This window comes from Felis catus, chromosome D1, assembly GCF_018350175.1.
Source record: "Felis catus isolate Fca126 chromosome D1, F.catus_Fca126_mat1.0, whole genome shotgun sequence".
Classification (NCBI taxonomy): domain Eukaryota; kingdom Metazoa; phylum Chordata; class Mammalia; order Carnivora; family Felidae; genus Felis; species Felis catus.
In genome coordinates this window covers 15,476,548-15,503,344 of record NC_058377.1, presented here as the reverse complement: position 1 = coordinate 15,503,344, position 26,797 = coordinate 15,476,548, and the positions used below count along the sequence as shown (strand labels likewise).

At 54.5% G+C, this 26,797-nt stretch overlaps 1 protein-coding gene and 1 long non-coding RNA gene across 4 annotated transcripts in view; one reads left to right on the top strand and one right to left on the bottom strand.

Moving 5' to 3' along the window:
* The window catches only part of DSCAML1 (DS cell adhesion molecule like 1), a 350,275-nt gene that overhangs the window by 40,012 nt on the left and 283,466 nt on the right, over window positions 1-26,797 (top strand). The window lies entirely within an intron of this gene.
* Window positions 16,412-21,595, bottom strand: LOC109491808. The gene is made up of 2 exons (XR_006585989.1): window positions 21,390-21,595; window positions 16,412-19,826 (listed from the first exon to the last, which is right to left on the bottom strand). It is a non-coding gene; the product is annotated as an uncharacterized LOC109491808 (long non-coding RNA).

The window sequence follows — 26,797 nt, the reverse complement described above, 5'->3', positions numbered from 1 at the left end:
AAGGGCCTGTCCTCCCGAAGGTAGAGGACGTAACAGCGACTCCAGGCGCACTGGTGGGATCGGTACAGGTGCGGTGTCTCGGCTCAGGGACGGGCCGGGACCAGGCTGCCTTACTCTGTGGCAAGGTGCTGCCTTGTTTCAGTGGTGTCAGCCCTATCACTGGGAGCCCACCCCCCCCCCCCCCAGGGCCAGGAGAACTTTCTAATCTGGTTTTGCGACTCGATGAAGAGGAAATGTCAGAATTTCTTAAGAAGGTTTAAAAACAAGAGCTCCTTAAAAAGGCTCGTTTTGCATTTCTGACTCCGCTCTGTGGTTTGATTAAAGTCAGGAAGAGTTGTTGTCTACTTGGAATTCCTGAGCAAGTGGGAATCTTCCAGAGGAAAAAAGCTCTGGTGCAGGAGGGAGAGAGCAAGCCAGAGGAGGCAGGAAGGAGGCCAGGGCCTGGGTCTGGGCTGGGTCTCGCCTTGGACCAAGTTGGTTCCCTCTCGGAACTTTCTCATCTATAAAATGGGGGTACCGATGTAAGTTCTTTCGCTAGGGCTATTTCCTTGGCTATCCCTCACCTCAACCAGGAGCTGGGACCAGCTGCTGGTATTTCCCTGGGGATCTGCCTCCTTCCTTTAGGGAAATTCTTCCTTAAACCTCTCTTCCATCATCGATGAGCATTCACATAATCCACCTTCTCTCTCCCTGGCCTTATGACTATTTTATATTTCCTTGCCAGCCCTTTGGGGCTCCATTTAGAAAGAGGAATTGGACTCCAGTGCTGCCCGGTGACTTACACGGAAGGCCATTGAAGGCTTTTGAAGCATTGTTTTCTGGGACGGACAGATCTCAGAGCTCGGTGCCCTAGGGCAGGGGTTCCTGGTTCCCCATCTCAGCACCAGGAGAACAAAGATAATACTGGTTTGGCGTGTTGGGGGGGAAAAGGAGGACCATCTCCCACGGAGGGTGACCAGATCCCACAGGTGGTGGGGGGGGGGGCCGCCCGCTCCAAGTCCTGCCCGACTTCTCTCGGAGCGAGGTATCTCTGTACAGGGGTCCCCCGTCTTGGAGTCCGGAGGAAACCCCGAACGTAAAGGTGCCTGTAGGTAGGTGAGGGGGGCAGTTGGAAGCTGATTTTCTGTGGATGAGGAAGTGCCGTGACAGCACAGAGTGACCCAGGTAGCTTCCCCGCAGCCCTTTCTCTTTTTCTCCATCTCCCCGTGACTCCTCCTGGGGGGCCTTTAATGGTACAGTCACTGTGTCAGGAACAGCTAAAAAGGGGCGAGCCACTTAGCTGTCACCGTCAGCTTTCAAACCTCTCCTTCTTCCGCTGGTGGTGGTGAAGGATCCGTCACGGCCCGTGTTCCTTCATCTGTGTATGACAGCATGTGTGTGTGGCGCCATCTATCCACCCACCCATCTGCCCTCCCCCTCTGGGCCCTGGGTCCTGGCCCATGATATAGTCACAGCGCAGGTGACAGTCAGGGGAAGCTTCCCTTCTCAAGGAGAACTTTCGACACGAAGGTGGGAAAGATCAAGGAGCGATGGCTGCTGAGGGGAGCGGGTGACGGAGACAGAGTGATGGCAGTGAGTTGAATTAATTCCCTGGTGTCGGATTTAATGAAGGGCTGCCTTCTGTGCTTCAGAAAGGCACATCATGGAGTGATCGGTGCTGGATGCACGCACAGCTCCAATTAAGAGTTTCTGCACCTCACAGGGGCAGGGTGCCTTTGAATCTCTAGACTCAGGGGGCTTTTCAGCCCCCACCCCCTTCTCTGGCTTGCACAGCCTAATCCAGAAGTCAGGGATCTTTGCTCCTCTTAAAGGGAAAGGACCCCAGGATCTTTTTCAGCTGCCTCCATGCGTCCCCCGAGTGGCCCTGCCTTCCCCGACCTCCCTCCGGTGTCCTTAGGTCAGGCGTCAGCCTCTCCTTTGCAAACTGCCCGTTTCGCCTGATCCCCAGTGAATGCATCCTGGAACCACAGAGGCTTAGTACTGGGAGGAGACTTGCAGGTAATCTGGTCCAGAGTCCTGTAATCAGTGACGAAGCCGGGACTAGAACCAGGCTCTCTAGAATCATCTCCCCGGCTTCCTGTCTCGCTTCTGGCAGCAGGCGGGGTGAGTGACAGCTCTTCCAAAGCCCCACTGGGTCGTAGGTCTCAGCTGTCAATTCAAGGCGATTCTCATGGCCGTCGTCCGGAAGGAGGCAACTTAGCCACGTGTCACTCTTGACAATCGAGAAAAATGTACGCACATCGTCTCCGGTCGTTACCGTTGTGTTGAAGCCCAGGGAGGCACCCTTAGCCCGGGGTCTGCATCCTAGCTCAGCCACGAATACATGACCTTGTGCAGCATCTCGAATTTGACTTCTCGACACCCACGTTTTCTCATCTGAGGATGGAGAATCACAACACTCATTGCACAAGCTCGTAGCAGAGTAGGCTCTGGTTTTGTAAATGAAGGATGAGGCTCTGAGGCGAGGTGACATGCCCCCAAACACAGCAGCAACACGTGGCAAAGAGGGAGCCAGAAGGCAGGTCTCCTCACTCGCGAGCTCGTGCTGTTTTGCATCACGTTGGGCTGAAGTGACATTATCCTTATGCTTCTCCATCGTCGGCGTCGTCATCATCATCATCTCCTCTGCCACTGTTTATTGAGCCTTTACTATATGCCAGGAGCTATGGTAAATGCTTTATAGACCTTATACCATTTGCACTTGACGACGACCCTGTGGGGTAGGTGATTAATTTGTTCCCATTTTACATTTGAGGAAGCAGGCTTAGCATTGCCCGAGGTGGCTTGGCAGGATGCACAGCCAGGACGGCCCAGCCCCCATGCCCATGTCATTCGTGGTGTCCCCACCACCCCTACCACCATCCTGGGGTGATGGCTGGCTCTCCCTGGCTCACACACCCTGGGATGGGGGGTGGCCCACTCGGTCCTCCTGGAGTCCTTGTGTCACTATGGGGCCCTCGTGCCAACCCACCCCTTGAGGTTAGGATTTGCAGTGTTTCCCCACGGTGACAGAAATAGGCTGCTTCCTCGTTCCCGGAGTGGGAAACTGAGGCCCAGAGAGGAAGCCGTGCTTAGCGGGTTCACCCAGAGCCTCTGGCAAACGGCGACATCCTGGCCTCTCTCAGGCTCCTCTGTGGAATGTGCCCTAGTCCTGGAGAGCACCTGGAAAGACTCGTTCTTTGACCGATACTTAAAGAGGTCTTCTTTGTCCCAGTGACCTGCTCGTGGCCCCTCTCTTCCGTGTGCGCTGGCCTGGAGGGGTCTGGCTGAAGCCCTTTGGCAGATCCAGGGGCCTTTCCTGTCCTCCGAGGCTCTGTGTCCTAACTCACCGTGGGGTAGGACACGGCCGAGAGATGCGCTTAACGTTTTATGTGCCCCAACACCCTTCCTCTTTCCCGGTGGGACTACTCCTGAGACCCTGACGTGAGCCACTGGAGTACATAAACACAAATTATTGTCCCACCCTGTACCCTTCAGGTTTGGGCTGACAGACGGTCCCCTTTCTGCTCAGCTGTGGCTTTAATAACGAGCCACTCAGCTTTTCCAAGCATTGCGTTCAGTTCAGTCGAAGGGGCCTCCCGGAATCAGAGCTGAGAGTGCCTACGTCCCCTGCCCTGGAGTTGGGACTTGTGATAGAAACGGGAGGGCTCACGTTAGGGAGGCGGACTCTGCCTTCTGTAATATTCTCTGGATCATTTAAGTCCCGCACATGCGCACACATGCAGACGGTTATGAACTGGTGGCGGTAAATAACAATTAGGTCAATAATGCCTTTTGTGTGAAACCTTTTAATAAATGACCTCCATTGATAATTAGCCCCCGTGAGAATCTTAGTCCGGGGAAGCCCTGATGAGAAGAGGATCCAGACGCAGACCTAGTGTTGGTGGTTGAAACTCTTCTCTTCGAGGAGAACCTCTTTCCTTGCTCAGCTTCGCTCGGGAAGGGCAAGGCTACGGCCCTGGGTCGATTTCTGCAATGGCCGTGGCCTTGACCTTGAACAAGGGCACTGTCTCTTCACCGCCCCCGCGCCGAGCCTCCGTTTTTCTCCCCAGGTGGCTTCTGGGGTTGCTGAGGAGGCTGTGGGTCGAGAACGTGGTGCTGGCTCTGTGGCTTAGGACACTGCTCGGCCCCCAAAGCTCATCTGAGATGTGGGCTCTTTCCTCTGCTCGTCCGTGGCTTTCCAAGGAGGTGGTGACTTCTCTTGTCTGTCTTCCTGCCCGAGCCCAGAGATGGTGCCCAGGCATGTTATAGGGAGAAGTAGCTTGAGAGGGCTAAGAAACTGTCTGAAATGATTCCATCCTTCCCTGGAGACTTGGCGTGAATTTTATCTAATCACCATGGCAACAGATAAAAAAAAAAAAAACGAAAAAAAGGTGTGAGCATATCGCCTTTGCTGTGATAATTCAGATTTATATATTCAGATCAGATTGGAGTTGGAGATTTTTTTTTTAAGGCAGCAGATGCAGCAGAAGGTGTGACTGCAAATAATGTAGCACAAATGTTTGATGATCCTGCCCTTTAAGAAGTGGGACGCAGTTGCCTGCAGTTTTTCCAGAATATAATTATTCCATCAAACCCATTGCAATGAGGACTCATTACGGGCCAGGATAATGCAGAGTCACGTCCCTGCCAACAACACGCCTGCGCACACACAAACACACACAAACACGCATGCATGGGCCGCCCCCGCCCTCAGCCTCTGGCCTCCCCCAGATGGAAGCCTTGGAAAGCCCCAGAAAAGCACAAGGCCTGGGCAGGGAGCCTGAGGAGGCTGACACTGAAGGCTGGGGTTGAGACAGCGCAGACCGGACCCTGGAAGGGCGGGCTACCCCTGCCCCTTGCCCCCTGGCTGGTGCGAGGTGGTGGGACCGCCCTCCCCCTGCCATCCTGCCCACATGAGCCCGAGGCCGTGTTGTAGAGCATAAGCCCTCGGAGGGCAGGGGCTGGGCGGGGTGGTCCCGTTGTACGATCTCTGTGCAACCCGGCTGATGAAGTCAGACGTTTTCGTAAATTACACCATTCTGCTCATTTGCCTGAGGTGCTCTCTGATCTGAACCGGTCTCCCAGCTCCCAAGCCAGGCGTTTTTCCTCTAGAGGCTTTACTTTGGGATTAGAGTTAGCACGGAGGCCTAGACTCTGTTTTCTCGTATCCCTCCCTCGCTTACCCCAGGGAGGGCAGGCATGCGTGCCAATAGCCCATGAACCTGGCGGATTAGACACACCCAGCAGGTACTTTGTGAATGTTTACCGGGCATCATTTACCCCTCTCTGCCCAACACACGTGCCTGCAGCTACCGCCCTTGGGAAGCTGACAGTTTCCCTCGGTCTCTCGGTTTCAAGTCACTGGAAGTCCCCCCAGTGTGGTCAGCTGAGACTAAAAACACTCCTCTGGTTCTGCTGAAGGGACACAGTTTCCCTGCCCCTACCCTGGGCCCGGCGAAGAGGCAGGTGTCTACCTGCCGAGACCAGCCCTTCCCACCACCCCCAATCAAGAGTAAGGGCAACGCCAGAGTATGCAGCATGAGGGAGCAGGGGGCAGGGAGAGGAGACAAAGCCCGAGAGGCTTCGGGGAATCCCTGAGCGTGGGGTCCCCTTCGTCCCGTGCCCACTTTCTATTTTATTTTATTTTGAGAGAGACAGAAACAGAAGGGGAGGGGAGGAGAGAGAAGGAGAGAGAGAATCCTGAGCAGGCTCTGCACCGTCAGCACGGATCCCAATGTGGGGCTTGAGCCCATGAGACATGAGATCATGACCTGAGCCAAAACCAAGAGTCGGACGCTCCACCGACTGAACCTCCCCGCTGCCCCGCTGGACCCACTTCTCACTGCCGGATGAATCCTCCATTGTTCTGTCTCCTCTACCACAGATGCCCCCGAACCAACACGACCCAAGTGAGAAAGCCAGGCCCGGGCGGGTCGCGTGGCTTGTTGGGGGCAAAGGGAGAATGAGAATGCAGGCTCCCAGCTTCTACGCTGTCACTCCTCTGTGCCTCTTGTCAGCCAGATCAAACCCTGACATGTCACCCTGGTGTCCGCGTTCCCTGCTCGGGGTCTCCCCTGGCCTGGGTGCCTGCCTCATGGAGCACCCCCGGAGCTCGAGTTCGCACAGACGGCCGTCATCTATCCCAACACCTCCTGCTGGTCAGTCCTTGGACTTGGCCTCAACCGTCTCCCTGCTGGAAGGGCGGCTCCACGCGCCCTGTGTTTTGTGTCGCGAGAGCTTCGTGCCCGGGCCTGGCTCCCGGCAGGCCTGTACTTCCCTCTGATTCAGCTTAGCCTGACGGAGTTCCGGCCCATTAGGAACCCCCACCGGCAGGCTGGGGTCATCTGTGTCTGGGCCTAGCATCTCACCAAGGATTCAGGTCGCCTGCCACCTCCTCCCCAGCAGATGGGCAGGTTCCGGAGGCCGAGGTCCGCGGGTCGCGTTGAAGTTCCTCTGCCAGCCGTTTACGGGGGATGTCTAGGCTCTTAGATACAGAGCGCTGGAAGGTTCCTGCACGCAGTGCCTGGGCTCTCAGCAACACTACAGCCTGCAGTTCAGCCCTCCTGTCCTCCAACCCACATCTCCGAGCGGATCCCAAGTGACACAGGGCCCGGATCCCTGCACCGCGTACCAGCCGGAATGGGCGCTCTGTCCTGGGCCGCTCCCTGCAGGGTGCTGGAGGCGTGTGAGCTGGGAGAGTCGGGTCCACGGGAAAAGCTGATAGCCTTGCGCTGAACGGCGGGGGGTGCACAGATTTGGGGAGACACGGTTCCTGCCGACCTTCCAGTGTCCCTGGGGTGCTACCGCAGGGAAGGGGGAGCGGGCCTGTTCCGGGAAGCTCCAAGAGACGGAATGAGGACCAGCGGGCGGGCAGACGTGGGGGGGACGGAGGCGGCTTAGCGTCAGCGGAACTTTTCTAACGAAGTAGCAAGCAGCAGTCTAGATTCCCTCATGAGGTAGCGAGCTGGCTGTTATGCACAGTGTCCAGAGCAGGGCCAGATAATAATAGTGTTAGTTACCATGTATCGAATGTCGACTGTGTGCCAGTTTTTCTTGCTCTGTGTTTACTTTCTCGTGTCAACCCACAGTTTCTATCGTCTTATCCCCGTATTGCACAGGAGGCAGCAAGCTCAGAGAGGTCAAGTCATTTGCCCAAGGTCACACAGCTTGTAAATAGCAGAGCAGGACTGTGGCCAGCCAAGCCTGTGTTCTTCCTGGCATTTTGCCGGGCTCATGGAAGGGAAACCTTCCTGGGGGAAAGGCTCTAGACCCTTCTCCTTCTGCAGATTTGGTGGCTTGTTACCCCGTGAAGGCATCTTTCCTCAGTCCTCTGTCTTTGATCACCTTGTGTTTCAGTCTGACCTTAACACGTTGGCTTGCCTGAACCCTCAGGGCTTACGAAAGTGCCCCACAAAGTCGTGCATTCCATACACGCCACGGTTGTGGGAGTGGGGCATTGTCCCTCTCCCGTGTCATCTGAGGGGGCCGAGGTCAGAAGACCCGGATGGTCTGTCCAAGGTTGCAGAACCTCAGGGTTCCATGATGAAGGCAGAGCCCTCCCTCTCGTGCTCAGCCTGGCTGCTGTGGTGTGCCGGGCCCTCCCTCCCCCGAACAACCCCATAGGGCCGCACCCTGTTTCTGAATAGGATGGGTTTTCGTGGAATCATCTGGAATTCCAGCTTGCCCTTAGCTTTGTGCCGAAGGCACATGTTTGAGGAGGGACGGGGAGAGGACAGTGGACACTTAGGAACTGGCCGCTGGTCACCCAGGCTATGGAGCGACCAAGGCTACTTGACGTAGGGAGGTGTGCGTGTGTGTGGGGGGGTGGTGGTCCCTGAGCGGGCCCAGGCCGGGGTGACGTCAAGGTAGGACCTAGAATTGGAGGAAATGCACTTCTGGGTCTAGGTTTTGAGACAGCTGCAAGACCTCTGTGGTGCCTAGCTTGTGGGGAGAAGGACCGCGTTGGCAAAGGTTAGGGTTCAAAGTGGGGGGGGCACAGGAAGGAGGGTGGCAGAGACAGTGGAGACTGTGAGTCTGGATGCTGGGAGGGAAGGGGCAGAGGTGGGCAGAGGAAGCCAGCAGGTGGCAGGGAGCCTGGCTTCTGGGTCCTGGGGGGGGGGGGAAGTGTGGGTGGCCCTTGGATCAGCTCCCCTCAATCTGTTATTTATCTCTCGCGTATTGGGTGCCGTCAGGGAGCCACTATCCAGGGTGGGACAGGTCTCCAGAACTGCGAGTTCTCAGCCAGAGTTACTATGTGTTACACTGGAGGCGTGTCCGAGGGGCTAAGGGAGCCCTGACAAGACGGGAGGCCGGGCCGCCTTAGGGGGTTTCCACGGAAGACGTGGGAGGTCAGGTCCCCCGAGTCCTGAAGTACAAGCAGGAGTTTGCCAGGTGAGGAGTGGGTCGGGAGAGTGGGTCCCGGCTGTGGAGACAGAGTGTGACAGAGCCTAGAGGAGCGAGAGAGCACCTACCCTTGGGGAGCGAGCGCCCTGTGGTCCCCAGTGGCCACCGGCACACCCAGAGCTGCGAGGGGTCCTGAGGTGGGGGTGTGAGGTCGGAAAGATGCCTCTGACAGCAGTGGGAGGATGCTGTGGATCCGAGGAGACCGGCCCCTCTTCTGAGGGCTCGGAGCACTTCCCTGGGCCTCCTGGGTCCTGTGATGGGGCAAGAGGCACAGAGAGGGAACTGCAGAGCCCTCGGCCACACAGCCGGCTGCAGACAGCCCTGGCACGAGGCCCGGGTCCCTGTCTCCTGACCTCTGGCCTGTTCCCAGATGCTCATATTGGAGGTGCCTAACACATCTGCAAAATGACGAGTGTAATAAGAATTCACGTACAGAGCACGTGCTATGGGCCAGGCGCTACTCCAAGCGCCGACCTATAGGAATTCACTGGATCCTCAGGATAACCGAGGAGAGGGGTGTTGCTCTTCTCCCCATTTGATGCACAGAGACACCGAGGCACCGAGAAGTGGAGGGGCTTGACCAGAGATGCATACTAGGAAGTCACACAGTTGGGGTTTGGGTCTGGGAGGCCTAGCTCAGACTCTTCCACGCGTAGCCAATACAGCACAACGAGGCGGAAGGTGAGGAATCTGGGCCCAGTCCTGGGGCGACGTGAGCCTCTCTGGGTACCGACGTCCCTCAGCCTCCGGCCCTGGTGAACAAAGCGTGGGAGAGAAAGGGGGGGCGGGGGCCAGGGGGAGGCTCCCTCTGGTCGGTGCCGATCTCCACGTGCACAGAGGGTGGCAGGCTTACTGCTCCCTCACCCCTGTCTCCCCGCCTCGCCCCACCTTGTCTTAAGGGGAGGAGAGCTCCCTGAGGTGCCACAGGCTGGACTCCCTCGGTAGCCTGCCCCGGTTTTGTTTTCTTCGGTTTTTGTTTGGCAGCCAGGTCGTGCGGTGGTGTTGTTTTTTTTTTTTTTTTAATTGACTTTTTAATGAGGTATAGCATTCGTACGGAAAAGCACACAGACCTTCCGTGTACGGTTCGGTGAGTTCTTACAGAACGAACACGCCCATGGAGCCACCCCGAGATCAATCTCACCAGCGCCCCGGAGCCTCCCGTGTGTCCCTCCAGCTGTTACCCCCGCCCCCCCAGGTGACCACCCTCCTGATGCCTGTCACTGTAGATTAGTGCTGCCTGGTCTTGAACTTCATGCAAATGGAAGCGTGCGTGCAGCCTGCTGTCCCAGGCCTGGCCTCTCCTCCTCCACGCTACGTCTGTGAGGTTTGCGGGTGAGGTTACTGCTGTCTCGATCGTTAATCGCTGCTGCTATCGGGTGGCTCCTGGCCCTGCCCGCCCCCGACACCCACACCTCCTCTGGGTCAGCTGGCCCTCAGTGGTGGCGGGGGAGGCTGGGCCGCGGGGCCTGTTTATCTCGGAGCTGACCCGTTTTGTTTCTGTGACTTCCTTCACTCGGACCTGTAGCTGAGAATTTACCCCCAGCGCTTTCCTGTCTCTTTGTCTGCAATCAAACCGAGGCCTGGGGGCAGATGTCCCCTTTCCCTGCCTCTGGGCTCAGGCCTGAATGGGATGCGCAGAACAGGCCGAGGGTAGGGTTGGCGTGGACTTTGCCCCGCTCGAGCTCTGGTTACCAGGGGGACTCACGGCTGGGGCTCGGTGGAGAGTGGAGGGAACACCCAGCAACCACAGGCCCCGTAGGATGCCGAGCAGGGAGCGGGGCTGAGGGATTGCCGGGGTTCCTTCCAGCTCAGAAATCCCGGGAATCCAGGTTGCTTGTGAAGCCGGTCTTTCTGCAAGAAATGAAAGGGAAGGCGGCCTGTTTACCCTGTGGCCTCACCTGGCAAGGCCTGGGACTTGTCAGGCCCCACCCGGCCCTGCAGGAAAAGAATCTGCAACCGGCTGTTACTTCTGCACCTTAGGGTTTGAGAGGCCCTGCTTTAGGCAGGACTGAGGCAGTCAGGAGCTTGGACTCTGGGGCTAGACTGTCTGGGTTTGGATCCTGGCTCAGTTACTTGCTGTGTGACCTCACGCAAGTTACTCAACCTCTCTGAGCATTATCCATAAAATGAGGATAATGATAGTACCTGCCTCACAGGGTTGCTGTGAGGTTTCGGTGAGGTGACCCACGTGAGCCACTCTGGGCGACACCTAACACGTGGTGAGCAAATACGTTACTATCTCTTACTGGGTTCCAGGCACTCGGCTAAACGCTGGCCATTCACCATCTCGTCTAACAACAGAGCCCTGACGGGAAGAGGTGTGATTGTGCCCATTTTACAGATCAAGGAGCTCATTTTTCAGATGAAACTGAGGCCGATGAGCTAACCGGTTCCAGGGACAGACGGAGCCAGCGTTCGGAAGAAGGGCTCTCTTAACGCTGTGGGGTAGAGTGGGAGGAGCGGCCAGGAGCCACCTTCTCCCCCCCAGATGTGACACCTGCAGGCCATAAGCAGGCTGCTGGCGTGTTTGTGGATATTATATTCTGCCAGTTAATTGCTCAGGATTGCTTGTTGAGGATAAGCACAAGGGGTTGCTCTCCCAGCATGCTCTAAATTAAATGAGAAAGGGAGAGGCAGAGGCCTGTTGGAGGGCCCGTGAGAGAGTCCAGGAGGGGCCTGGGCTTCAGGAACGACCCGCCGGGCCGGGGCCACACAGGTGGTTATGCCAGAGAGTGGGAGACCAGGTGGCCCCGAGGTTTTGGATTCCGTGCGTCTCACGGAACTGCTGGGCTCCCTGGGGAGCTTCCAGAACTGAGGGTATCTGGGAGGCTTGGGGCATAAGCTGGTCACAGCTGGGCTCCGGGTCCCCTCCTGTTCGTGTGTGTATGTGTGTGTGTGCAGGCAAGTTGTTCCCATGGCCCTCAGGGGGACTGGCCCCGACCCAGGAGCCTGGCGTCCTGTCCGGGCCCCCTGCGCCCCTCTGCCTCCACCTCTGTGCCCGTCTCCTGCTGGTGTCTTGCAACCTCTGTCGGCCTCCTGCTCTCTCTCACCATCTTCTTCGGGTCTGCTCCCCGGCTGTGCTACCTAAGACCACGCTGTAATTGCTCGCTTATGGGTCCGTCTCCCCTACAGACCGTGAGTGCCTCGGGGGCAAGAAGCCGTGTCTCATACCCTGCACAGGGCTTGGCACAGAGGGGATTCTCTATACCCACCGGAGGGGCGGGTGGGATGAATGGATGGGCGGTGGGAAGAAGAGTGGCGGGACCATTTCCATAGATGCAGTCCCAGAAGGGACACTCAGGAGACGGGGTGGGGCCGCCTGAGGCCACAGTGTCACGAGTCACGCAGCTCCCCAGTGTGGGTCACTACTGTCGGGTAGGGGCCCCTTGGTGTGCCGAGGCTGGATTCGAGAGAGCCAGCTCTTGATCAGAGACAAGATGGGCCCCTCCCTCGCCCACCCCCAGTGGCCTTCTCCAGATATTTATTCTGATTCAAACATATTGACTCTGCAGACGGACAGAACTGGAGCTGAAGGGAGAAATCCAAATGCTGCTGTGCTCCTTGGTAAATGGCGTCCCTGGGAACTTGGTGCCTGTGCCGTGCAAGGGCCCTGGGGCCTGCCTTGTCCGCCTGCATGAGGCCGCTTGGCTCTGTCTCCCTACCAGGCCCGCTGCGCCCAGCCGCCTCACTCCCTCCAAGCCCAGGGTGTCACCACATGGACTTGATCCTATTATTTGTCAGGGCATTTGAGATTCGCGTGTTAGTGAACAGGAGTGTCTCACAACAAGGCTCGAGGTGGGGCCCCAGGGCCTCCACTGGCCCAAGGCGCAATGTGGGTGCTTAACTATGTAGGCGAATCGGCCGCATGGTTGTCCTGTGATCACTGGATTGGGAGTCAGGAGGGCAGGTTCGGATCTAGGCTCTCCCTTGAATGCAGTGCACAACCTCGGGTTAGGTCATTTTGTTGGGTTTTATAAATCCTCACCATGCCTCCTGAGAGTCGGCTGGATCCAAGCTTCTAGAAGTGAGGCCAGTACAAGGAAGTGTGCTGTGGTCTAGCCACGGGCCAGGTTGCTCTCCGAGGACCCATGGTCAAGGAGCCGGTGCTGGGGAGAGACGATGTCCTCTTTTGTTTCGTCCCCAGCAGCACGAAAGCCCTATCAACCTGACCAGTAAGGACCAGTAAGGACCAAACCTGTGGGCTCCACGGTCTACTTTGCCTTCCCCGGGGAGGAGGAAAGTGGTAACAAAGCCAGCCTGGGCTCGGCCTGGGGTGTGGAGCTGGTGTGCCGTGACCCCCTGACATCCCCAGGGCACAGGTGGCATTCCAGGTGATGCTGAGGTGACCAGGGACGGGGTCGGGACTGAGTCCAGAGGCCTGCAGCCCCAGCAGGGAGGGAAGCCGGCCTGGCTTGGCCACGAAGAACACCGCCCTGTGTGGAGGAACCTGGGGAGCCACCTCCCCTAATGACTGTGTGTTCTTAGGGAATCCTGGAGCATCTTTGAGCCTCAGTTTCCTTGTCCATCAGTGGGAATAACACTGTATTCGTGAAGGTGGCCCAATCCGTTTTAACACAAAAAACCCAGGTCTTGGCCGCTGAACACGGCTTATTTCTTGCTCATGGAGAATGTGGTAGGCCGTTGGCAGTGTGTGTGGGAGGGACTGTTCCACCTGGTCACCCAGAGCTCCAGACGAACCAGGGGCTCCCTCTGTTGAACGATCCGCGCTCTCAAGGTGGCCCTCGAGGTCGGCACCCAGAGGTGGACGGCGGAGGAGACAGAGGGTGGAGGATGAAGGGGCGAGTTTTTGGCAGGCCGGGCCCAGGTGTGGCCTTCACACACACACCCCGTTCACAGGCCGGGACTCCGTCGGCGCCCTGCAGAGATGTAAGGAAGTCTGGGAGAAGAATGCTTGCCCCTGGCTGGGCAGCCGCTTCCAGCAACAAGTCCACAGCGTGAAAAGGGAGGCCCAGCCTCTCTGACAGAAGCATGGGCCTCTGGGATCGACGTGACTATGTATAAAAGAGAGCCCAGGGAAGAGGCGCCCAGGCCCCAGTAGGTCCCGGGTGGATGTCCTGTCCCTTCCGCCTCCTCCTGCGTCTGGATCAGAAGGCCCGCCGGGGCTGCTTGTCGCGGGGACGCCCCTGGCCGTGGACTGGCCGAGCCACACCCGGCGGAGCCCCACCGTGGCCCTTCAGCACGCTGTCCGGGGTATCCTTGGAGTCGGGGAGGCTCAGGACAGGCCGGCCACGGCGAAGGCCTGCCGCTTCCTGAGCCCAGGCTTGTTTGTCCCCAGCATTTGTCAGGTGGCTGGAATCAAGGGAAGACGAAGTGACAGGGTCAGGGAGCAAGGGTGTGGGCAGCGTGCTTTCCCCGGGAGAGCCGGGCCGGGTGCAGCTGGCTGAGGTTGTCCGCGTCAGTAATGAGGTCCCTGACTGGGGCTGGGCTGGAGAAGAGAGAGGGGTTGGAAATGGAGTCCTGGCAGACCCCCGAAAGGAAGATTCGTGGTGTTAGGGTGACTCTCTCGTCCCAGTTTGCCCGGGGCCTTTCCCGGTTTTAGCACTGGGAGGTTCCGTGTCCTGGGAACTGCCCTCTCAGCCCTGTCGCAGACACACCGGGGTAGTTGGTCACCTAGTGCTGAACTTTGGAGTCAGGCCCCAGTCTCAACCCTGGTTCTGATATTTACTGGCTGTGCAACGCAGGGCGAGTTCTCCATGCTTCCTAAACCTCAGTTTTCCTCATCAGTAAGTGGGGTTAACACAGCCATTTCCATCATTAGAAAAGACAGTATGTGCGGGGAGCCTGGTCCTCCCCTGCTATGGGTGATCGTTCAGCCTCTGCCCGACTCCCCCTGTGACCGGGGAGCCCCGCCCTCCCGAGGCAGTCTGTTCTCTCTCTTTCTCACTCTGGCTGTTAAAAACATCCCTTCTGGGAATCCTTACTCACTGGTTCTTCTGGACTGGTCCATACCATAGCCCCTAAACTCTAAAGGTAATAGCTGTGTGCTCAGCTGTCTGAACAGATGGATCGGTGTGGAGATTGAGATGTGCCGTTGCGGAGGGGGCTGGCACGGGGTCTGTGGTGAGGAGCCCGGGGGCTCTAGACCCAAATGGTCATAAATAGGTGATGTTGCTGGGTCGGCCTCCTCATCCTGTTTCTGGGCAGTCCCAGTTTTGCAGCCACCAAACGAGACCCTTAAGCACGGCCACCACAAATGGCGGTGCGGCCCCTCTGCTTCTGTTTTGTTCCGAGTTGTGCAGTGCACAACCTGAATAACCATGCACAGGGTCCAGAGTATATACTGGAGGTTTTAGTGGGTAACTAAGGTTAATTTCCGTGAGAGGGCTCACGCTGTGTGCAGTTGAAGCAAGCAACCACCACCTGCTCCCGGGCACTCCCTGTCGATACGCAGGCTTTGTGGGATTAACGTCCTTTTATCTGTTACACCTCATTAGCCATCTCCACGTCCTAGGTCAGTGTCCTCAAACTTGCAGCCACATCCGAGTCGGCTGGAGGGCTTGTTAAAACATAGATTGCTGGATCCCACCCCCAGAGTTTCTGATTCAGTGGGTCTGGGATGGGGCCCACGACGTTGCATTCCCGGCGATTTCTCAGGCGAATATTGGTCCCGGACCCCAACCGAGGATGTGGCCACACGCCTCTTCGCCTCAGCATCCACTGCAGGGTGACTTCCGCCTGGATACCCGGTAGCCCTCAAGGTGGGCGCTCCCCAAACGGAGATGCTCTTATATACTGGTGTAGCCAGCAGCTCATGGACGTTAATCTAGGAGAGGCCTGTGCCTCCTCCTTGCCTGGTCACCAGGAAAATCCCCGCCGAGCAAGAATGCCCAGGCAACCCAAGGCTTTGGCCCTGGAAGCCCGATGGAATGAACAGAAGGCTGATGGTTCACATTTTATGCATACATGTGTAGGTAATCTTTTTTTATAGAGTGTGTGTGCGACCAAACGTGCACGGGAACCCATGCTTCACGATAGCAGGTAAGGATGAAGTGTGGTTGACATTGACGTCGTATGACTAATGCTGAAGTCAGCCAGAGGGGTCTGGCTGAAGTCAGCATCCGAGGGAAGACTTGAGAAACAGGGAGCTAATTACTGCTGGGCCCACAAAATCCTTTATAGGGAGGGAATGACCTAGAATGCAAAATAGGTTTCGTTCTGTTTGGGAAACTGGGAGGATTCTAGCAAGAAAAGTCCCGAGAAAGTAGAAATTGCTGGGGTGCTGGCAGGAGGTGAGAAGGGAATTCAGAGTGTGTGGGTGGAGAAGCAATGAATAGATGCCACTTGAAACGGTCCTGTTCTAGAACGGGGCATAAAACGTATCTGGGTGTAGATGTACGCTCACACGCAATCATTCAGCAACCTACATTTCCGCGTGTTTCAGGCAGCCATCTTTCACCCCTGCAGCCCGCAATTGCTTCCTGACTGATTTCGGTGCCTCCAATTTCTCTCCACCTCTGTCCAAAATAGAGATCTGATCATACCACTGCCCGACTTTAAACCTTTCGTGCCTCCTCGCTGTCTGCGTGATAGATATCTACACCCACTGGACTCTTCCCCGTCCCCGGAGCCTACCACGCCATCTCTCGTCTCTCTGGCTTTCCTCTAGCCTGGCCCACTGCCTGGGTCACCCTTCACGTGGGAAACCCAAGTGATCCTCCATAGACCCCTCTCGGCATGTGTCTTTCAGACACGTGCCTTCCCAGAGCCCAGCAAAATGAACCCGGCGTGGTTGCTGGATTGGAGAGTATCATTGATTCTGAGCTGGACTACCATGTTTTTTTTTTTAATTAAAAAAAAATTTTTAAAGTTTATTATTGGGAGACAGAGAGAGACAGAGCATGAGCAGGGGAGGGGCAGAGAGAGAGGGAGACACAGAATCCGAAGCAGGCTCCAGGCTCCAAGCTGTCAGCACAGAGCCCGACGCGGGGCTCGAACCCACGAACCGTGAGATCGTGACCTGAGCCAAAGTCGGACGCCCAACCGAATGAGCCACCCAGACGCCCCCTGGACTACCATCTTTTTAATCAAAGTCAACACTACCTTAAATGTACACATCCATTGCATCATGGATCCCAGATTCAGGACCTTCTACCTGCGGAGCCGCAAACCCCTTCGAAGGAAGGTTCTTTGCTCTGTAGTCCCACAGCTCGCTGTTCCAATCTCCTTCCGCCTCGGGTACGGCTGATGGGCGTAACGCTTGACACATCGTGGTCACTCGGTGTACATTTGCCGGTCAAGTGGCCAGACTCTGTGGGGACGTGAAATCCAGCAGGCACAGAATCTCTGCTACACTCGAACTTTAAATCCTGAAAGGCCTTCTTCTATTTATTCTCTCTTTTCCATCATTACATTCCTGGAAAGGATAAAATAATGAGAATTGATTTGTTTCCCAGGTGTGACCAAGGGAGTTGGGGCCCAGGAAAATTTAGAGCGACTCCCCCAAAGCCAAGAGCAGTGTTTGAGCTTCCTGATTCGCCAGACCGCGTTCTTGCGGCGACAGCTGGACATCGGGTACTAAAGAAACAGCGAATTTCTGCCTGGAGCCTGATATCCATGCCAAAGCAAATGGTTTGCTGAGCTCCTACTAGGGGTGCTTGACATACATACCTTGTCTCGTTTACCGCTCACCACAGCTCTGCAAGCTGGGTCTTATTTACCCCCATTTCCCAGATCAGGAACCCGAAGGAGGACGGGAAGTGACTCGCCCACCTTTACACCAGCTCGTAAGAGATGGGCTGTGAATCCGGACCCAAGCGGCCCTGTGATTCATGGTTATTCTACTCTACCCATTTACAGATGGCTTCTTCATTATTGCCAAAGCTTCTTGCTCATCATATGCTCCTGAGGGCGTGGGGCCCATGGTCCTATGATAAGAAATACTCCTAAGAAGCGTCTGGAAGTGTGTGGGATGGAGAGAGATTGAGGCAGGAGAGGGAACCGGGGGTTGTATTTTGATTGCAGAGCGACTCGGGGAGCCCCTGACGTTTGGAGGGCAGGGCCAGGGATGCCACCCTCGGTGGAGCGATGTCTCCAGGAAGGCGATGGCGCCCCCCAGGCTGGTCCACGCCCTCCCGTCGCACCCTCCCACGTAGTACCTGGGTTGGTCTGTGCAAACCACCGGCAAATGACAAAAGTGATGAGGTCACTTCTGAGATGAAGCTTTAAAAGACTGTGGCTCCGGGCTCGGGCTCTTGCCCTTGGATTATCGGTTCTGGGGAAAACCAGTCACCGCATCTACAAGCAGCCATAGGGAGATGCCCACGTGGGGAGGAACTGAAGCCCCGAGCCAACAGCCAGGAGGAACCAACCCACCTGACACAACCACGCGATGGGTGGGCTGGGGACGGATTCTCCAGCCCTGGTTGACCGCAGCCGTGGGCAACAGCGGTGCGGTCTCATGAGGGACCCTGAGCTGGAACTCCCCGGCTCGGCCACTCCCGGTTCCTGACCTGCAGAAACCATGTGGGATTATACGTGCCGGTTGTCTGAAGCTGCTCAACCCGGGAGTCATTTGTTATGCGGCGGTAGGTGACGGATACAGCCCCGTCAAGAGACGCTGCTGGTCTGATTTCTGGGAGAGCCCCGAGGAGCCCTGCGGACGGGGGCTGGGTTCTGAGAAGCGGTCACACTGCTGAGAGTCCCTGTTTGCTGATGGGATGAGCCGTGGCTTTGGGTTTCTGCCCTGGGCAGCTGGGCTCTGGGCCTCCTGGCTTCTCCCTCAGCCTGGCGTGAATGTGTTCATCTGTCTGCACCTCTCCTGGAGCCCCGGGGTTGGGGCAGAGCCTGGGTGCGGGAACAGCCCGGCCGCTGTCTCCTCGGCGGTGACGGTGACAGGACACGCTGGACACAGCTCTGTGCCCAGCACAGTCTATGCTTTATTAGAGCCCCTCTTGTTTTTCAAAACCTCTTTCATTTTGTGTGAGGAGACAGATGTGAGGGCCCCGCGGGCTCACACAGGCTGCCGTTCTGGGAAAAGAAAAAGATATTTTGTGTTCCCCTCTCTTTCTCTGAAGGTCCAGGCTTCTCCTTGCTTTATTTTTCATGTGCCTTTTAAAGGGGTGATTGTTCCCTTCCTGGAGGCACACACACACAGCCTCTCCTCTCTCCGGGGGCAGGTGTCCTGGATCCACCTTTTTTTTTTTTTTAACCTGTATGACCTTGAGCTCAGTGTTGCACCATCTCTGAGCCTTAGTTTTCTCATCTGTCAAATGAGGATAGTAACACGTGCCCCGTGAGATGTGGAGTAAGGTAATGAATGCGCGAGTTCTTTGCACGCTAGGGATCACGGCTCTGCCGTTGCTGTTCGGTGTGACCTGGGACCCAGTGCTTCCGCTCTCCGGGCAGAGGTCCCCCCCCATCTGCTTTCCTTCCTCCCTGAATGTGGTGCAGCGGTGGCCAGGAGCTCCTGGAAAAGGAGACACGAAACGATTCTCAGAGCCCATCTCTCCGCGCCACCCCCCCAACCCTCCGCCTCCCCAAATGCACTGTGAGGCCAGGTGATGAGGTCCCCGTCCCTCGGGAGGGGATCTGCCGTGTGGAGTGAGGGCCTCCCACCGCATGACCTGGATCCCACTAAATAACCCCCAGGCTTTCTCATGGAAAGGTGACCAGCCACCTGGAGAGACAAGAGCAGCAGCCCCACCTCCAGATCTCCGGGCTGTGTCTGTGCTGAGTGTCACAGGCCCGAGTCCTTCGCCTCCAAAGCTCAGCCCTCGCCTTGCCTCCTAAGCGCTTCTCCCGCTCCCAGGTCCCCGCCTCGTCTCTCCACCCAGAGATCATTTGCTCAACAAACACTGTGGAGGAAAACAGTCCTGTCCCTGTCCCCAAGGAGCTCACAGAAAACAGGAGACAGACGTTACCCAAACACAAGTGCTCGAGAAGAAGACATCATAAGGAGAGAACAGAGGTGGAGGGGTGGTGCCCCAGGAGACTTTTCTGACGAACCGCCAGTGAAGCAGAGCCCTCATATAGGAGTCCGGGCAGAGTTGGGGGAACAGTCTCAAGGTCACTTCCAACATCCTGTCCCTGTTCCCCCCCCCCCCCCCCGCTCCTCCCAACTCCTTGCGTCCTCCCATGGCTGGTCAGGGCGCCCGTGTCAGACCGCTTTCCTCTGCAGGCTGGTATGACCGTGACCTTCGGGCAGCCGTCACCGGCAGGTTTCATCTGTGATCCTTTATTGGCCTCTTTTAATGGCCTGGTACCCCCCTGAGTCTGCCACCTCGATGCTCACGAGGACGAAGCAGCCATTCCCGGGGAGCACAGGCCCACGACGTCTGAGCCATGTCTCTCGGCCTACACTTACCGAGCCCTGCCTCGGGCCGGGGTCTCGAGGTGAGGGTGTGCGTGACCAGTCCCTGCTTCCGCTACCCGTCATCTGCGATTTGCAGAGATCCTGCGGGGTGCCAGGTGCTGCTCGAGGCCTAAACGGGGAGCATTATTTTGTTCTAATTTTTTTTTAATGTTTTGTTTTCTTTATTTTTGAGATAGAGCATGAGTGGGGGGAGGAGCAGAGAGCGGGAGACACAGAATCTGAAACAGGCTCCAGGCTCTGAGCTGTCGGCACAGAGCCCGACGTGGGGCTCGAACCCACGAACCGTGAGATCATGACCTGAGCCGACGTCGAATGCTTAACCGACTGAACCACCCAGGCGCCCCCACGGGGAGCATTTTTAAGCACTTTCAGGAAACGGAAGTTTCACAGCATAGAGCCAGATCGATAGCTGCGTTGGTCTTCTGGGCTTTGCAGGCATGGAGCCACCCACACACCCGTTTTGAGCTTCCCAGGGACCAGGCCTCAGCCTCTTTGGAAGTCAACTGCCCCGCTACCCACTCCCCAACGCCCGGGCCTGGCTGCTATGGCACAGGGCCTGGCCTCCCTGCCTCCTGTTCCTCCTTCCTGCCTCCACCTCGAGTCACAGGACTTTTCTGTCCTCCTCTCTTGCCAGTTCACCCCCAACGATGATATTCCTATTTAAAAATAAATCGCTGCGATCTTTAATTGCAGACTAAATAATTGCTTCATTTTATTTAAATGTGGCTCGTGGAGGCTCTGGGAACAATTAGAAGAAAACATAGGGCAGTGCTGGGTGCATGTTTTCAAGCATATAATTTTTTTTTTTTTATTATTATCATACCGATGTTTGTAGGCTCTGGGAAAAGAAAGCGCGCCCCTCCTCCCGAGTTAGTCATGCACAATTTACATGCAATAATAACACTAATAATGATAATAATAATAATTCCTGGTTTTTTCTGGATTTCATGCTTGGCTCCCAGGGAAGCTGGGCAGTCACCGTGCACTTTTCAGAAGGAGAGAGGTGAGAGCAGACCAGCCTGACAAGTGACCCATACCCTGGCCCTTCCTGTGTGGGTGTGGGTTTGACGTGGGCCTGGTGCTGACTGTGTGTGTGTGTGTGTGTGTGTGTGTGTGTGTGTGTGTGTGTGTGTGTCTGTGTGCACGCACTCTGGGAAGCACTGGGCAATCGTGTACTCTCAGGGCCCCTGCCCGTGTCTAAAATTCCACTAGTAGTATAAGAACTCATTGGGTCATTTACACATCTCTCTCTCTCTCTCTCTCTCTCTTTTAAATGTTTCTTTGTTTACTGAGAGAGAGAGAGACAGTCCCAAGCAGGCTCTACGCTGTCAGTGCAGAGCCTGATGCAGGGGTTCGTTCTCATGAACCACAAGATCAGGACCTGAGCTGAAATCAAGAGTTGGAAGCTCACCCCACTGAGCCCCCACAGGCGCCCCTATGTGTCTCTTTTTATAATGGAGGAAGCTGGGGGCAGAGGAGTGATCTTTGCCCTCAGGGCACAAAGTTTGTTAATAGATCCACAAAGAGGGTTCTGTATGTGACCTAGGAAAGCAGAACTCTTAGGACCAGGGAGACCCAGATTTGAATTCCTGTCCTGCACATCACTCTTGGTGTGAGCTGGGGCATGTTTTTTTTTTGTCTGGAAAAATGAGCAATAATGATACTTGCTTACTTTGAGGACAAAGACTACTGAACGTTCCAAGTCCCTACATACAGTGGATCCTCAACAGATGATGGTCTTTTCTTTTGATGCTCCTCAGTCTTCAAGAGTCTGCTGATTATACATATCTGTACCTGGGGGTACAGATGTACCCTGTACCTGGGGGGCAGCTGGAGGAGAAAAAGGCCATTGAGTGTGGAGGGTACCTGCTAGCAGGAAGAGAAAGGAAGGGGAAAAGGATGGCACCCACCCGAGACACCCACCCTCTTCTCCACCCCTACCCCACCCCCCGTCCTGGACACTTGTCCTTCCTTGCTCCCGTGTGTCTCAGCTGGGCCTGCCCAGGTTCAGGCTGGGCAAATGGCCTGGCGGGCCGCTTAATCCACCTTGCTGAACACCTGCTGTGTGCCAGCCACGCTAGATGCTGAAGCTGCAAAGACAAGAGTGGCTTCGGCCCGCAAGGAACTTCAAGCCCGTGGTGCAAGACTCATGGAACACTTGTACTTATTGTGATGTCAGGTGATAGCAGACCTGCCTTCGTGAAGCTGGGGAACCTGAGGAAGCGTGACGGAGGGCAAAATTGCCCCGCTTCTGGGGGCTCAGGGAGGCCACCTGCAGGAGTCACACCCAAATGGGGTCTTGGGATGTGTAAAAGTTGCAGAAGGGAGGTCTACGGGGAGAAGGGGCAGCCCGGGTGTGTGGACGACCTCATGTTCCAGAATTACAGCCTGTGTGCTCTGTGGCTGGAACAGTGGGAGACAGGGTTGGTGAGGGAAGCGGGGTACTTTGTGGGCTAGCCTTCCGGTGTCCATGTTGAGGACCCTGGACCATGAGAAGGCAACGCCTACCCCGGTCTGGAATCCCAACTCAGGTAAACCAGAAGGCTGTGGTTGGCTAAGGCCGATATCTAAGGGGCCGTTCGATGATTAACTACCTCCTCAGGGCAGGACAGGGAAGGCAATCTATTTTTTTTTCAATAAAATATTTATTGAGATCTGTAACTCACATACGGTATGATTCACAGTTTATAATTGTAAAGTGTACAGTTAGATGATATTTAGTATATTCACAGAGTGGGGCAGCCGTCACTACAATCAACTTTAGAACATTTTTCATCGCCCTGAAAAGAAACCCTACATCCATGAGTAGTCACTCCCTATCTCTCCTTCTGACCCACACCCTGACCAGGCAAATGCTCATCTCTGCCCGTATGGATTTGCCTGTTCTGGACAGGCAATACAATATGTGGCCTTTTGTGTTGGGCTTTTTTTCACTGAGCATGAGGTCTTAGACGGTCTTCTGTATAGTAGCATGAATCTGCATTTTATTCTTTCACCTACTGAAGGACATTTGATTTCGTTCCTCTTTTTTTGCTATTATGAGAAACGTGGCTACAGACATTACGGGTGCATTCACAGGCTCCTGGAGGTTAGGGTGGTGGTCATCTTGGAGGGTCATTGTTCTGTCACAAGAGCCACCCTCGTGGGTGTCAGGTGCTATCTTACTGTGGTTTTGATTTCTATTTCCCTCAGGGCTGATCACAGTGAGCATCTCTTCATGCGCTTATTGGCCATTTGTGTATTCTCTTTGGAGAAATGCCTGTTCAGACCTTTTGCCCATATTTCAGTTAGGTTGTCCTTTTATTCAGTAATGAGAATTCTTTATGTATTCTAGGTACAAGTCACTTATCAGATAAAGGGTGGCAGATTATTTCCTTCCATTCTGTTGTTGTCTTCTCACTGTGATGGTGTCCTTCTAAAGTGCAGAACATTTCAATTTTGATGAAATCTGTTTTATCTATTTTTTTTTTCTTTTGTTGCTTGTGCTTTTGGTGTCCTATACATGAAACCATTGCCTAATCTGCAGTCTTGAACATTTACCTGTATGTTTTCTTCTAAGAGTTTTGTATTTTTAGGTCTCACATTTAGACCTTTGACTCATTCTGAATTAATTTTTGTATATGGTGTGAGGTATGGGGTCCAACTTTATTCGTTTGCATGAGGAAATCCAGCTGTCCTCCCACTGCATAATCTCGGCACCCTTGTCACAAAATCAATCGACTCTAATTGTAAGAATGTATTTCTGAACTCTCATTTCTATTTCGTGAATCAAAGTGCTTATTCTAATGCCAGTACCACACTATTTTGTTTATTGTAGGTTTGTAGTAAGTATTGCAGCTGGGAAATACAAATCCTCCAGCATGTTCTTTCTCAGGACTGTTTTTGGCTATCCTGGGTCCCTTGCAATTTTTCATTAATTTTAAGATAAGTTTGTTGACTTCTACAAAGAAGTCAACTGGAATTCTGATAGGGACTCTGTTGAATCTGTAGATCAGTCTGGGGAGTATTGCTATCCTAACAATATTTTCAGGCTATGAACATGAAATGTCTTTTTATTTATTTAAGTCTTCTGTAACTTCTTTCAGTCTATTATAATTTAAGTTTGGTGCTTTTTTTGTTAAATGTATTCTTAAGTGTTTTCTTTTTGATGCTACTGTAAATGGAATTATTTCTTAATTTCATTGTTGGATTGTTCATTGCTAGTGTATAGAAATGCAACTGATTTTTGTGTATTGATCTTGTATCCTGCGATCTTGCTGATTTCATTTATTCCAATAATTTTGAGTGAATTCCTCAGGATTTACTATATACGGGATCATGTCATTTGCAAATAGAAGATGGTTTTACTTCTTCCTTTCCAATCTGGGTGTCTTTTATATTTTATTTCACTGCCTCATTTAAATTCCCTGTCTAGAACCTCCAAGTACAGCGTTGACAGAAGTGGTAAGGGTTGACATCCTTGTCTTGTTCCTGATCCTAGAGAAAAGCAACCACTCTTTCACCATTAAGTGATGTCAGTTGTAGGTTTTTTTGTAGGTGACCTTTATCGGATTGAGAAAATTTCTTTCTTTCTAGTCCTTGTTTGTAGAGTGCTTTATTCATGAAGGGTGTTAAATTTTGTCAAATGCTTTTTCTGTGTCTGTGGAGATGAGCACGTCCCGTATTATATTGTTGTGGTGTATGACATTAATTGAATTTATAATATTAAACCAACCTTGCATTCCTAGGATAAATCCCACTTGGTCATAACAGAATCTTTTCTTATGTTTCTGGACTCAGTTGGCTGGTAATTGGTAATAGTGGGATGATCATCCTTGGAGCCCACTGACTTCAAGGCATGGCTCAGATATCACTTTGGGTAGGAAACCTCCCCCAGGAGCTCCCCTCCACCCACCTAAACAGCGCCCTCTGCTTCTGTGCTCCTACCCTTTCATCCTTCCCATGTAACTCGTGGCAGCGCTAGCCATTTTCTCCTAAGGTTGACTAGTTGACTGTCTCCCCTGCTCGAGTGCTAGCTCTTCAACAACTGGGTCATTATCCTACTGGCCTGGCCAATGCTCAGTCAGTGTTTGTCAAATGATTTGTGTCGATCTGCCCAAGAAATTTTCTAGGAAGAGAAGAGATTAGAAGCTCTTAGAGATGATTCAGTATCTTGGTATAGCATACATGGGTTTTAAACATTTTTTTAAAGCAGCAAAATCCTTACATCAAGTGGAATCTTACATAGAACCCTGACATTTAGAGCCCATAAAAGAGGCGGTTGCTCAAGTTGAAGCAGGGGTAGAGGCCCTGAGCCCTGCCCCCTGCGCCTTGTCCTGCTCTCTTCTTTCCTGCTCCCTGGCACATCTTTAGGGAGTTCCTCAAAAACCTTGTGACTTCACAGGACAGAGTTTGCAAACCACAGGGGAGTGGAAGGAGCCCTGGGCAGTCTCTGTCTTGGTGACCTTGGGCATTTGGCCTCACCTCCCTACACCTGGCATCTTCATCCTTAACAGGAAGAGTCACACCCAATTAGAACTGGCCCAACTTGGCTTGAGTGGCAGCACTCCTGCGTCTCATCATTCACCCCAGCTGATGTTGGAACTCTTTCTCACAGAATCCGGAATTCTCCATACAGAGGTCTAGGGAGCCCCAGCAGGTCATGAGGGAGGAACCTGTGTACCGTACCAGGATGAATCGACCCTCAAGGAGGCCTGCTGTGGTGCGGTTTGTAGGAACGGGGTCTTACTGCCTTGCTCAGAAAAGGCAAGTTGGGTTACAGGTTTGGCTAGCTCTAGGATTTATCTTGGTTTGGGGATGCTTCCTAGGATCCGGAACTGAGTGGTTAAAGACCAGCCTCGTCCCCTGCTAAGCAGGAGGGTGTACATGGGGACCAGGCCATGTACATGACCAGGCCATCTGCGATGGCACAGGGCAGGAGGAGACCTAAGGCTGTGGGAAGACCCCATGACAGGCAGAGGGTCACCAGCCTAAGAAATACTCTCACAGACTCCCTCAGAGTTAGAGAGACCCAGAAACAAGAGACTGTGAATAACGACAACGGCAATGATCCTGACGTTAGCGTGATTTACAAAGCTGTCTCTTATACATAATCCATTTCTGGTTTTGAGTTGCCCCACAGCCATGCTGGGCAGGCAGAACAAGGTTTCACACCTCCGCTCTCATTTCAGGAAGCTCAGTGACTTAGCCAAGGTCGCACAGCTGGTTAGGACTGAGCCGGAGTTCTTTTCTGGCCTCTCGGCTCTTGACCAGTGCTCTCTTCGTGCTACGTGTCCCCACTTCACCCAGGCTCCTCACCTGGACTCAGGAGCTTGTCCCACTCCGGCACTGGGAGGCCTGACAGGCTTTAGAAGGTGCCTGGCCAGCAAGGGCCTTCACCCTCAGGCCAGCAGCAATAGCTCCAACTGTAGGGGTGCAGTGAGGACTGAGTGTGACCTGGGAGTCAGTAACAATGACAGCAACCCAAAGACACGAGCAGTGGGGAGGCCAGGAAAGGAGGAGACTGTGACCATTTCTGGAGACAGCTGAGCCCGTGGCAAACCCCGATCTCTGGCCCCAATTCGTCTTACGACCTCCAGGAAGTACCTGACCGCCAGTCCCTCACCTGAGCAGGGGCATGAGGGCTGCCTTTTGAAGGATGAGAACTCTGTGATTCTGACCCCACTTTGCTGGAGGCGCCCCAACTTTTGTTAAGTGCCTTTGTGTTGCTCAGAGGTGACTTCCTTCCAAACCAGTATCTTTGCAGAGTCAGAGCTGAAACACCAGCAGTGAAGTGGCTCAGCCAGATCCGAGGTGATGGGAGGAGGCCAGGATGAGTTTCTCCAAGCAGATTCGGCACTGCTTCTGACATGGGCTGTGCCCAGACGGCATGAAGGAATGTGGATCCCTGTCACTGTTCACCTGGCTGTAGTCCCTCACCTCACTGGGCTCTGATATTCTACCATTAGAAGTTCATTCCTTTGACTTAAGAATTTGTTCCAAGCTGAAAGGCAAATACATCGGGAGAAGTAATGTGCTCGGTTCTGCGGTCACACTCCATCGTTTCTGGAGAGAGGGTTTTGCTTGGGGACAGTGGAGAGT